At 41.1% G+C, this 12838-nt stretch overlaps 2 non-coding genes across 2 annotated transcripts; one reads left to right on the top strand and one right to left on the bottom strand.

Annotated features, from left to right (window-relative positions):
- Positions 1-750: 750 nt before the first annotated feature.
- Positions 751-822, bottom strand: TRNAA-AGC. The gene has a single exon. It is a non-coding gene; the product is annotated as a tRNA-Ala (tRNA).
- Positions 823-8744: 7922 nt separating this feature from the next.
- TRNAR-CCG lies at positions 8745-8817 on the top strand. Its single transcript has one exon. It is a non-coding gene; the product is annotated as a tRNA-Arg (tRNA).
- Positions 8818-12838: the final 4021 nt, after the last annotated feature.

Below are 12838 nucleotides of genomic sequence, written 5' to 3'. Positions count from 1 at the left end.
ATTTTTATTTTCTTTCCCCTCCTTAACTTATCTTTTATTTAAAACGAAGTGCTACTTCACGTCAGCCAGGTACAAGACTTGAATTTATTTAACACAATAAAGAACTTCTAGCTAGATCCAAAGCTTATATTATACTTAAACAGTTATTTTAATTAAAGTCAGGAACAATGAGTCAAAGAAATGCATATAAATTATTAAAACAGAAGGAGAAGACAGAAAACAGGATGGGGAAAAAGAAAGAAGGAGGCGGTTGCGATGGGAAAAGAGTGGTGGGGGAATCCGTGGGAACGTTTTCCTTTCCTCTAGTCTGTCCCTGGACCCAGGAACAACTGAGAAAAAGAAGGAATCTAAAGAAAATTTCCTGTGGTTTCGCATTTTTTTCTTTCTGTGTTTCTTACTCTTCAATAATACCGAGAAATGTAACCAGTGTGATTAGGCTTGTTAATTTGGTGCTTTGCTTGTTTTTCAGCTTCTGGAATTCTAAGTGAGTCTGGACTCCCCCCACGCGACGCCCCCCGGCTCCTTTCATCTTGTGGTTCACTAGTAGATGTAGCCACCCAGGGAGGTGTCAAGACCCTAGAGCAGAAATGCGTTGATATTAAAGAGCAAAAGACAGTCGGTTTGTTTTCCTTGGTTTCTGTGTGAATTAGAAGAACTGATAGAGAACGAAAGTGCCAAAAAGAGGCAAGCTGCGGTTCAGCATATGTGACTTCGCCCGCCAGAAGAAGGAGAAAGAAGAAAAACAAAAGGTGGAGGTGCCGGGGATTGAACCCGGGGCCTCGTGCATGCTAAGCACGCGCTCTACCACTGAGCTACACCCCCGTTCGCCAAAACTTCCTTGAAGTATTTCTATGGCCTGTTACTACTGTTTTTGCTAGTAACTTGCACTATCTTATTTTTTGAATTCTCCATACTGGAGACTGTTTCGCAGTTATGCTGGGAGAAGGAAAACTGAATGTTACATCGAATGTCCCGTTCTGGTCCTGGGATCTCTTGCTTTTGGTCACCCTCTCGGACGCCCGCTCGACTGCCACCTGCCGGGCAGATTGGGGAGCAGTCCGCCTGGACGGACGCTTCAGTGAAAAGTCTGGGATGGGGTGCGCTCTGCTTTAAAAGGTGGCCAGAAAACTGCAAATATAATGCAGGAAGCTAAAAAGAAAAAAGCCGTAAACACTGCCGTGGGGATTTAGGTCCAGGTGGGAAAGAAGACAGGAGGTGAACTGCCGATCTGCTCGTGCGGCCGCAGTTACGGCTCCCGCAGGTTCCCGGCCCACCCACCGGCCCATCCGAGAACCCGCCCCGGGTGCGTTCCGTGGGCTCAGAGGCTGGAGTCTTGAGAACCACCGAGACGCGCACTGGGAAGAGAGGAGCGAGAAAAACGCACCAGCATTTATGGAGCCTCCTTCTGGACGGAATTCGCCACTGAATAAAAAGTACGCCGGAGGAAAGCATTTTAACCGGTAGGCTTCATCTGCAAAACCAATTAAAAGTATAAACCCTCCATGCTTGTGGAGAGTTCTTGGGTATAACTAGCAGGCACTTTCTGCCATTCACCAAAGCTTGGTATGACAGTCAACCCAGAAATTCGTTCTGGGAGCAAATCCTAAATCCTTCTCTTAAGTTTTCGTCTGATTTTCTCTCACCCCTAAGGGACCCGGGTGTTCTTGGAAACCTGAAAATAGCATCTTTCCTATGGTTCCCTCCCAGCTCCAGGCCTAGCCCTCCCGACCAGTCAAAACCCAGCTAGCCTGTGCAGCTACGGGTGGACAGACATGGTGAATGGCAGACTGTAAACGTACAATGCATGGGCCACAGGGGAATCTCAGACCCAAAGATTAAAGGGACATAGGCATCCTTTAGGTTCAGTCGCACGACCTCAAAATATGGCACCTTGGCATTTGAGAGAAAAGCAGAAGCAGAAAGATCTCTCTGACCTTCTCTGGTCCCCATCTCTCCAGCAGCAGGCAATAAAAGCTAGCTGATCTTCCCCTTAAAGTAGGTCGTAAGGCCTTCATTTCAAAGAGAGGTCTTCCCAATGCGTGGAGGAAAGGAATGAAGATGCAGATGCCAAGAAGAATCTGAACAAAATCGGCTTTACTAAGTTTCTCCCAGTTTATTGCCGTTAGATAATACCCTCTTTTGTGCAATTATACGTCTACAGTACTATCCACTTTATCGAATTTAAGCATAAAAATACAGTAAGTCCGCAACTTTATTGATTGGGTCTTGGAAACTACGACTTTAAACAAAATGACTTATAACGAAACCAATTTTACCATCGACTAATTGATATAAACAAGAGTTAAGTTCCTGTGGCATATTTGTGGTCACAAAGAAACACTACCAAATTTCTAAATAAAGACTCCAAACACTTTTTTTTTTAAACAAGGTCTCGCTCTGTCACCCATGCAGTGGCACTGTCATAGCTCACGGAGCCTTGAACTCAAGCTCAAGCGATCCTCCTGTCTCAGCCTCCTGGGTAGCTGGGACTACAGGGGTGCACCAACCCCCCGCTAATTTTTCTATTTTTTTATAGAGACCAGGTCTCGCTATATTGCCCAGGCTGGTCTCAAACTCCTGGCTTCAAACGATCCTCCCAAAGTGCTGGGATTACAGGCTCCAAACACGTCTAATATTAAACACTGAAATAAATGTGAGCTACACATACATTTAAGAAAATTAATAAAAACAAGTATGTGAATTGTTATATTTACCCATTTTTTTGGTGAATCAGTGAGTGAATGCAGTGGTAGTGGCAGTGGATTTGATGAAGGAATAAATGCAAAGCGAAAATTTTAAGGAGCACCTCCTACCACCACACAGTTCAAAAACAAACAGGAACAAATATGGCGGGCTTGCTGAGCGCTTTAGAATCACACCGTTTATTGTTCATTTATATGACTATTGTATACTTCACGAATTTTTTTTTTTTTGCAATAACTTGTATTCATTCATTCATTTTCCTGCTTATTCCAGTTCAAGTTAGTATGTGGCTGGTGCCTAACCCCACTGGTCAGAGCGCCTGGCAGGAACCCACCCTGAACAGGAGAGCTTTCTGTTGCAGGGCGCTCACAAACACACATACACACACACACACACTCTCACTCGCTCACTCAGACTGAGACAATTTAGACATATCAATGAACCTAACGTGCACATCTTTGGGATGTGGGAGGAAACCACAGTACCCTGCAGAAAACCCACACAGACTTGGGGAGCATGTGTCAACTCCACAGGGTCACCGCCCCGAGGAAAATTGATTTTTTTCTGATCAACATAACGACTTTGAATGAAACTACAGTTATTCAAGGACCTGCTGTACACAGATATTCCTATTTCTTTGGGTCTTCATTTCTGAAGGTTTCTGTGTCACCTAAAACTTGTATTTAATAAATTTGTATGCTTTTGTCTTGTTAATCTGTCTTTTGTTATGAGGTCTCAGCCATGAATCTAGCACTGTGTAAGGAAAGATATTTTTTTCTCCCCTATCCCTTCCTTTAAGTGCTTTTTTGATGACACTGCAGGAATCTCCAAAGGTGGAAAATTACCTGAGGGAGCTCAATAAAAACACGTATTTCCAGGCTTACCCATGAGACTGAGATGCTGAATGCTTTCAGAATCTCTGGAAGGGGGCCTGGGAATCTTGTTATTTAAATCTTTCCCTGTTGCATTTGATAATCAGGCAAGTTTGGGAAGCACTGTGCTTGAAAATCTAGTGACAATAGAAGCTGAAACAAGGACCCCTGAGAAAGTTAACACTGGGACAGGAGAAAGACTGGAAGGGAAGAGGGGACCCCAGAGCAGGAGACAGAAGAAGAGGTGGGAGGAAGTGTACTGCAAAGTGGGGCCTTAAAGATGAATGCTCAGATCTGGACATGTTTAAGATCCCCAACACTCCTATGCTTCCCCCAGGTACTAGAGAAGACAGGAGGCCCTTTGCTCTAAGATGAGGGAGCAGAAGATGTCCATCCTTCTAGTTCAGTCATTTACAAAGTTTAGGTGCATCAGAATCACCTGAAGGGCCTGTTGCAACATATATTGGAAACATCCTCCTCCAAATTTCTAATTTAGTAGTTCTGAGGTGGGGCCTGAGAATTTTCAGTTCTAACAGGTTTCCAAATTATGCTGACGGAGATCCTAGGACCAAATTTCAGAACCTCTGTAGGAAAAATCCAGCTTCTTTTGCCTGAGACTCTTGTGACTTTAAGAGTGTCTCACTGCTCCTGAGTTTCTGGATGGGTGCATCTCCTAAAGTGTATGTTTGAAGTTCTTTGGTCACATACAGCTGCCATTCAAAACTAGTACCGGGAAGGCAACCTATGTGGTTTTCAGGGAGCAGTGCTGGGTGTCCAAGCGGGAGGTGTGCCTCCTTAGCCTTGGTCAGCTCCAGCTGCAGGGAGAAAGGCTAACTTAGTTAGCTTGCTTGCTTGTTTGCCTGCTTATTTTTAGCACATCTAGTTGGGAATCCAAGGCAAAAAATAAGAAAAGACAGACTGTAGACAAATGCATACATTTTACAAGATTATCAGAAAAAAAAATGAATTTTCTGAGTTTGGGCATCCAAGCAGCTTTTTACTCCCAGGATCCGAGGTTCAATCTGATTCATGTACACCCAAATTATGTCTTTCTTCTCCAGGTAGAAAGCTATCAAAACCTGGCTTGCTCCTGGGGATGCTCTATACAGCGTTTGCTGCTGGCTCTTCTGCTGCCCACACACTGTTATTGGCTAGAAAGATGTCTCGAGAGCAGAACTGTGAGTAAGCTAGGGTTGCTACACAATTGGAGAGCAATGGTTCAACATTTTGTCAGTCATCGACCCTATTCTCTGTCCTACTGTAAGGAAGGCATAATGGGTGGCTCCTGCAATCAGTGGAACAATGCTTGAGGTCTATACTAGCAAAGACTTTAGAGATAAAAAAAGAAAGAACCTGTATGCACTGGAAAAGGAAGGTGGGTGCTGCAGGATTTAGAGACTCCATGGATTTGCAGACCAAGAAAGATGGAGAGTGTCTTCAGGAAATAAACACACACACACATACATACACACACCCCCCCCCACACACACACACACAGAGTGAAAGAAGTAGTTTGAATGATGTGAATGTTGTTGCCTTTCACCAAGCTAGTAAGTAGAGGAGGAGGAGAGGAATTTATGCTTTTTTGGTTGTTTTTATTTGCAGGAAGTGGGATGGTATGCAGAAGGGGATGAAGGTAAGTTTGGTTTTGGACAAGAATTTAAAATACTTATGAAACAGTCTCATGGAAATGTCTGATAAACGTTATGATCCATGGATTTAAAACTCTACAGAGAACTCAAATCTATAGATTTTGATTTTTATGTGTCTATAGGAGAGAGTGCCCATGAAAAATGGGTACAGGATTGAAAAGTAACCTTTGAGATTTGGGAATGGGAACTTATTAATGAAATTCATGGAAAATTGACTAAGATTCTTTCCTTGATCAAACTTTAGTCAGGCTTCTGAATCTTCGCCTGCACCCATCTGTATACTTCTTTGTTTTTTTGTTTTTTTTTTTTTTTTTGAGACAGAGTCTCACTCCGTTGCCCTGGCTACAGTGAGTGCCGTGGCATCATCCTAGCTCACAGCAACCTCAAACTCCTGGGCTCAAGTGATCCTACTGCCTCAGCCTCCCGAGTAGCTGGGACTACAGGCACACGCCACCATGCCCGGCTAATTTTTTCTATATATTTCTAGTTGTCCAATTAATTTCTTTCAGTAGAGACGGGGTCTCGCTCTTGCTCAGGCTGGTTTCGAACTCCTGAGCTCAATCAGCCCTCCTCGGCCTCCCAGAGAGCTAGGATTACAGGCGTGAGCCACCGTGCCCGGCCTGTATACTTCTTTGTAAAATCCGTCTTAGCAAAGGACTCTGCTAAGTCAGCTTAACGAGAACCTCCCTCCCTCTATATCTGATCACCTCAATATCTGATCTGGTTCCTCATGCTCCATGATCCCCAGGTGATGTCTGATCACCCTGGCCTGTTTTCAGCAAGAATCCTGTTAGGTTGGTTTAGCCACAATCCTCCTTAACCCCTGATACTTCCTCTTAGTAAGTTTCTACCCACTGACCACCACCCTGCTCCTTACCCATTCTGTTTTCAGAGTTGAACCCGATCTGTCTCTCCCACTGCAAAATCCCACTACAGTGATCCCTATACCTACCACTAGGCATTTTTATTTTTAACTTGATTTGTTTTGACTACATTTGTAAATGTAATCAGCAAGTTTTGAAGATATTGAGGCAATTCGAAGCATCCTGGAGTTTTCCCAAGTGACTTCTCTATGATCTCCTGCTTCTTACATAAATGCCAAGGAGACAAAAATTATGTATCCTCTTGAGTACAGTAAGAGCATATGGAGCTCTTAGCCTCCAGGTTCCTACAGGCTTCCATTCACACTTCCCTCTCTTGTCAAGGTTTTTACTTTCTCTTCATGTGATGCAGTGGAAGAGTGGAAAGGACAGAAGTTTTTGGGCTTCAAAAGGGGATCCTTTGAAAATCTCCTGGAATTCCATTAATTTCCCCTTCACAGACAGACCTGTTATTATCTAGGGACAGTAAAAATGAGAAAAGTGAAATAAAAGAGAACAGAATGCAAGAGAGGAAACTAAGCACATATTTCTGGATCTATTTTGCAGTGAACACAGGGTGTAAAGTATATGTGGAAAAGACAATGGGACTGAAGCCAAAGTCAACACAGAAAAGGGGGCAGAAATAAGGGGAGGAAAATTGACCGAATTAGGAATTGCCCTTCTCTGAGCAGAAGAAAGTGTAGAAGATAGTTTTGGATGATAACCAGGTAAAGGAAGTCAGAAATAGAGTGGCAGCAAGTTAGGAGGCTTAACATTCTCAGGTTAATAAGATGGCATAAAAAAGGAGAGAAAAAAATTTCAATGAACTCTCATTCTTTTTGTTTCAAAATTAGAGCCCCATGAGAAAGCTGACAATTGAATTTTAACTTACAAAAATCTCAGATCCTAATATTATCACTGTTCAGGATCTAAACCTCTTAGCTCTGCTCTGGCCCCTTTGGAGGAAGGATTAGGACTATGAATCATAGTATCAGTCACAACTGTCCTTCCGCAGTCCAAGAGGGTGACCCAAACCCCAGGTGACCAATTCATTAAAAAGATGAGCTACATATTCTTTCCACAGTAAGAGAATCCCAATGCTGATGATAAAGATGAGAAAATATCTTCCAGGGGATTTTTTTTTCATTTTCAGTAATTTTAATATTCAGTTTCAGTAGTTGCATGTAACTTCAAATATTGCGCTTTACTTGAAAATGCTCACCAAACTTTGAAAAAGGGGAGAGGAATCCATTAATTAAAGTTCCCTGTGTGTTTGTTGCATTAAATACATTTAGAATGTTCAATTTATTTAAAGAGAGTGAGAATTTCCTTTAATAATAAGATGTGAATCTGAGGAGAGAATACTCTTCAATTTTTACACTTACCTCCATATTTGTTCATGGTGACATTGTGTTTTATTAATAGTTGCCGCATGCTTAGGTGATATTAGCAGCTCTTAGAGTCAAGATTAAGCTACCTTTCTACAACAAATTGGGATATATTTCTTCCCTTTTTGTGCGCTGTAGCAGTTTATGTAATCCTGTATTGGAATGACAGGAAGCACTCATATTATTCCAAATCTTGTGCTCATTTTGGGACATCCCCCACCCAACTCCTGGTCTCTTCCTCATCAATGTCCATGGGTTCCAGACCTGAGCTAGATGTCAAAGCCCAAAGTAGGCACTCTAAAAATGTTGACTGAACAATATGGAGATAATTTGAGCTTGGTCTTAACTCCAAAAGAAGAGACTACAGAAGAAAACACTGGGGAGAATAGGAGAAGTTGCTGGGAAAGACTCTCTTTGTGGGGAAAGAGCATAGGGTTTGGGAGGGGAGAAATTTTGCTTTGATTTCATTGTTTAGAATAACTTGTCCTTTTCAAGGAGCCGAAACTACGGTGTACATGGATAGAAGGGTGTTATTGCTTTCCCTCTGGAGTTGGACATTTTACATCTTTATTATCCCACCCACACTTTTGGTGACTGTTGGGTTCTCCCCAAAAACCCTATTGCTCTATGGACTAACCCACAGTGACCTACTGGATGTCTTCTTTCTTCTTGTCAAGACCAGGTTAAACTTGGGAAGTCTCCAAGTCAAGCACGGAAGTCACCGAGATCCATGAAAAACGACGTGTTGGACAGCGTCCATTCACCCCTGTCTTTTAAAATAAATAGTAAATGTAAAGTGAATAACCCACTTTTTAGTGGCCTTACATCAGCCTTACACTTCCAAAAGAACCCTCTTTGAAGCTTTCTGGTCACTATTGCCCAGCCTCCAGCAGCGCCCTTATTCCTTTCAGACTCCTACGCTCCAAAAGTACCATCTGGGCGCGCTCTCTCCCTCCCCTTGCTTGCTTTCCCTACAGGTTGCAGCATCAGCTCCAGGCTGAAGATGTTCCTCCCTACCCCACTTCTCTAAGAGTCATTAATCAAAGACTTCAGCAGTGTTCACATTGATGAACTATCTAACTGTCACCGTCTCTGACATGTATCTTAGTTTTTGCAAATTTTAGAGGACGCTGTAAACAGTTTTTAACTGTTAGTGAATTTTAACTTTAAACGAGGAACTTTTTATTAAAATCAACGTTAAAAAAGCTTCCTGTCCCCACCTCGCTACATTCCCTTTGTGCCTTACGTGATAAAACGCTTTCATCGGTTGGCCGCGTGGCCTAATGGATAAGGCGTCTGATTCCGGATCAGAAGATTGAGGGTTCGAGTCCCTTCGTGGTCGTCCCTGTTTTCTCATTCTTTGAGTTGGAAGATGCTTCAAAAATTGCAGCTTTTTTCTTGTGCGATCTGGCTGCCGGTTCACACCTAAAGGTAGACTCTTTTTTTAACGTGTGCATATAGTGTGCCTGCTGTGTGACAAGTGCTTTACAAATGACCAAGGCAGAAATAACACGTGTCCTCAAGGAGCTTACTTTCTACTGGACCGGAGAGATGAAATCAAGCAAACACGGGAGGCGGGGGACGGGGTCCGGGGGGCGGGGAGAAGACCAAAACACTTGTTTCAAGTCCTGTGAAAGAAATAAGCAAGGGGCTGAAATCAGAATAAGGGATGGGAGCTGCTTTAGGTGGCATCCTCCTGGAAATCTTGAAAAGATGCTATTTAAGCCGAAGGCTGAGTATATTTTAGGCAGAGGAATAGCATTTGTTTATCTCGCTGAGAATACGAAAGCACCAGATATTCTTAAAGTTCAAGTTGCTGAACATTTTGGGGGGATGGGGATCACTACCAAAAAAAAAAATCAACTGAAAGGGATAAAGATGAGCTAAATTTCTGAGAATGAGATCTCTGACAAGGACTCTCTATGACTGAGGCTCTGAAGATGATTTGGAATTGGTGTCCTCCACTAGCTACGACAAATATAACTGTCATCATCTCCTAAATACTCATAAAGAAGAATGATCTCATAAAGAAGAATAATGGCAGAAACCACCAAAGGTTTTATTTCAAACTGAACTATCCTCCGTTGCAACTTCTATTAGGGTAGTCGTGATAGGTTGAGTTTAAGCAAGAGGGCAAATGTCATAAATGGGTGTGAACATAACTACAGAGAAAGAGCAGTGAGAGATGGGTAAGCAAAAGTCCTGATCATTTTTTATTGAGCTCTAGTCGCTTTTTGCAGAAAAAGGAGCTAAAATTGATTCTTTTTTTTTTTTTTGAGACAGAGTTCACTCTGTTGCCTGAATTAGAGTGCAGTGGCGTCATCGCAGCTCACTGAAACTTCAAACTCCTTGCCTCAGCCTGCATAGTAGCTGGAACTACAGGCCCACACGACCACACCTGGCTAATTTTTAAAAATTGTATTTGTTTTAGTAAAGATGGAGTCTCGATATTGCCCAGGCTGGTCTCAAGTGATCCTCCAGCCTCAGCCTCCCAAAGTGCTAGGATTACAGGCATGAGCCACTACACCTAGCTCTCATTTTAACCATTTTCAAGAGTAAAATTCAGTGGCATTTAATTACTTTCACGGGGTTGTACAACCATCACCACAATCTATTTCCAAAACTTTTTCACCATCCCAAACAGAAATTCTGTAACCATTAAGCAATGACTACCAATTTCCCCTTTACCCTAACCCCTGGTTACCTCTAATCTACTAATACTTTCTGTCTCTTTGAAATTGCCTATTCTAGATATTTCATACAAGTGGAATTATACAATACTTGTTCTTCCCACGTAACAGTTTTTTGTTGTTTTTTTTTTCTGTGACACAGTCTCACTTTGTTGCCCTGGCTAGAGTGAGTGCCATGGCGTCAGCCAAGCTCACAGCAACCTCACACTCCTGGCCTCAAGCAATCCTTCTGCCTCAGCCTCCCAAGTAGCTGGGACTACAGGCATGTGCCACCATGCCCGGCTAATTTTTTTCTATATATTTTTAGTTGTTCGATTAATTTCTTTCTATTTTTAGTAGAGAAGGGGTCTCGCTCTTGCTCAGGCTGGTCTCGAACTCCTGAGCTCAAGCAATCCGCCCGCCTCGGTTTCCCAGAGTGCTAGGATTACAGGCGTGAGCCACCGCGCCCGGCCCCCAATACTTGTTCTTTTGTATCTGGCCTATTTCACTTAGCAAACTGTTTTCAACATTCATCCATGCTGCAACATATATCAAAATTTCTTTTCTTTTTATGATTGAACACTATTCTATTACTACATTTTGTTTATTTTTGTATTTTTTGTTTATTTTGATTTGTTACTTTGTTTATCCATTCATGTGTTGATAGCTGGATTCTACGTTTTGGCTATTGGAATACTGCTGCAGTGAACATTAGAGTACAAGTATCTGTTTGAGTGTCTGCTTTCCATTCTTTTGGATATGTCCTAGGAGTAGAATTGCTGGGTTATATGATAAATTTATGCTTCCCTTTTTGGGGAACCACCAAACTGGTTTCCATAGTGGCTTCACCATTTTAAATTTTCACCAATGTACAAATGTTCCAATTTCTCCATATCCTCACCAACACTTTTTATTTTCCATTTTCTTATTTATATCCATCATAGAAAGTATGAAATGGTACCTCATTTTGGTTTTGACTTGCAGTTGCCTAATGAATAATGATGTTGAGCATCTTTTCATGTGCTTATTGGCTATTTCTGTATCTTCTTTGGAGAGATGCCTATTTGAGTCCTATGTCCACTTTTTAAATTGGGTTTTCTTTTTGTTTTTGAGTTGCATGAGGTTTTTTGTATACCCTGATGTTAAACTCTTATCAGTTATATAATTTGTAAATATTTTCTCCAATTCTATAGGTTGTCTTTTCACTTTCTGGATAATGTCCTTTGATGCATAAAAGTTTTTAATTTTGATTAAGTACCATTTATCATCTTTTTTAAATTCCTTGTGCTTTTGGTGTCATATCTAAGAATCCATTGCCAAATCCAAGGACATGAAGATTTTCCTCTGTGTTTCTTCTAAGAGTTTTCTTATAATGGCTATAGCTCTTATCTTTAGGTAATTGATCTATTTTGAATGAATTTTTGTATATGATGTAACGTAGAGGCTCAACTTTATTTTTTGACATGTGCATACCCAGTTGTCCCAGAGCCATCAGTTGAAGAGAGTATTCTTTCACCATTCAATGGACTTGGCACCATTATCAAAAATCAATTGGCTATCAAAAAGACACCTGAATTACAATGTTTATCATAGCACAATTCACTATTGCAAAGATGTGGAATCAAACTAAGTGCCCATCAATTCATGAGTGAATTAAGAAAATGTGTATATATATGTATACACACACACACACATAAATATATATAAATACCATGGAGTATTACTCAGCCACAAAATGGAATGAATTAATGTCTTTTGCAGCAACTTGGATCAAATTGGACACCATTATCCTAAATGAAGTATCTCAGGAATGGAAAAACAAACATCACATGTACTCTCTAATAATTGGGAGCTAATTAATGGGCACACACAGGCACAAAGAAATGTAAAGTTCATTGGAAATCAAGAAAGAGGGAGGGGTGGAGGGAGAGGGGTAAAAACTTATATATCGGGTACAATGAACACTATTCAGGTGATAGACATACTAAAAGCCCCAACTTAAGGATTATAAAAGCAATTCATGTTACAAAAACATTTGTACCCTCTTAATATTTGAAAAAAAAATTAAGTTGGCCAAAGAATGGTGAATAGTTAAAACGATTTGAAAAACAAGAATGAAGTTTGAAGTCTTACACTTCCTGATATCAAAACACATTACAAAGCTACAGTAATCAAAATAGTGTGGTACTGCCATAAAGACAGACATATAGACTAATGGAATAAAAAAGAGAGCCCAGAAATAAACCCTCATGTATATGGTTAAATGGTCTTCAACAAAGGTGCTGAGACCACTCAATGAGAATGAGAACGTCTCTTCAAACAAATGGTGTTGGGAAAGTGGATATCCACATGCAAAAGAATGAAATCAGACCCTTAACTTATACCACATTAAAAAATTAATTCAAAATGGGTCAAAAAAACCTAAGACCCCAAAGTATAAACCTCCTAGAAGAAAATATAGGGGAAATCTTTATGACATAGTATTTGGCAGTATTTCTTAGATATAACATCAAAATAACAGACAACAAAAGCAAAAGTAGACAAATGAGACTACATCAAACTTAAAAACTTCTGTGGATCAAAGGACACAATCGGCAGAGTGAAAAGGCAGCTTATAGAATGGAAAAAACATTTGCAATCTTATATCCGATGAGTGGTTAATATCTAGCATACACAAAGAACTCCTACAACTCA

Source organism: Propithecus coquereli, unplaced genomic scaffold (genome assembly GCF_000956105.1).
Source record: "Propithecus coquereli isolate 6110/MARCELLA unplaced genomic scaffold, Pcoq_1.0 Scaffold240, whole genome shotgun sequence".
NCBI lineage: Eukaryota > Metazoa > Chordata > Mammalia > Primates > Indriidae > Propithecus > Propithecus coquereli.
The sequence above is the reverse complement of the archived record's forward strand: the minus strand, read 5'-3'. Positions and strand labels throughout refer to the sequence as shown.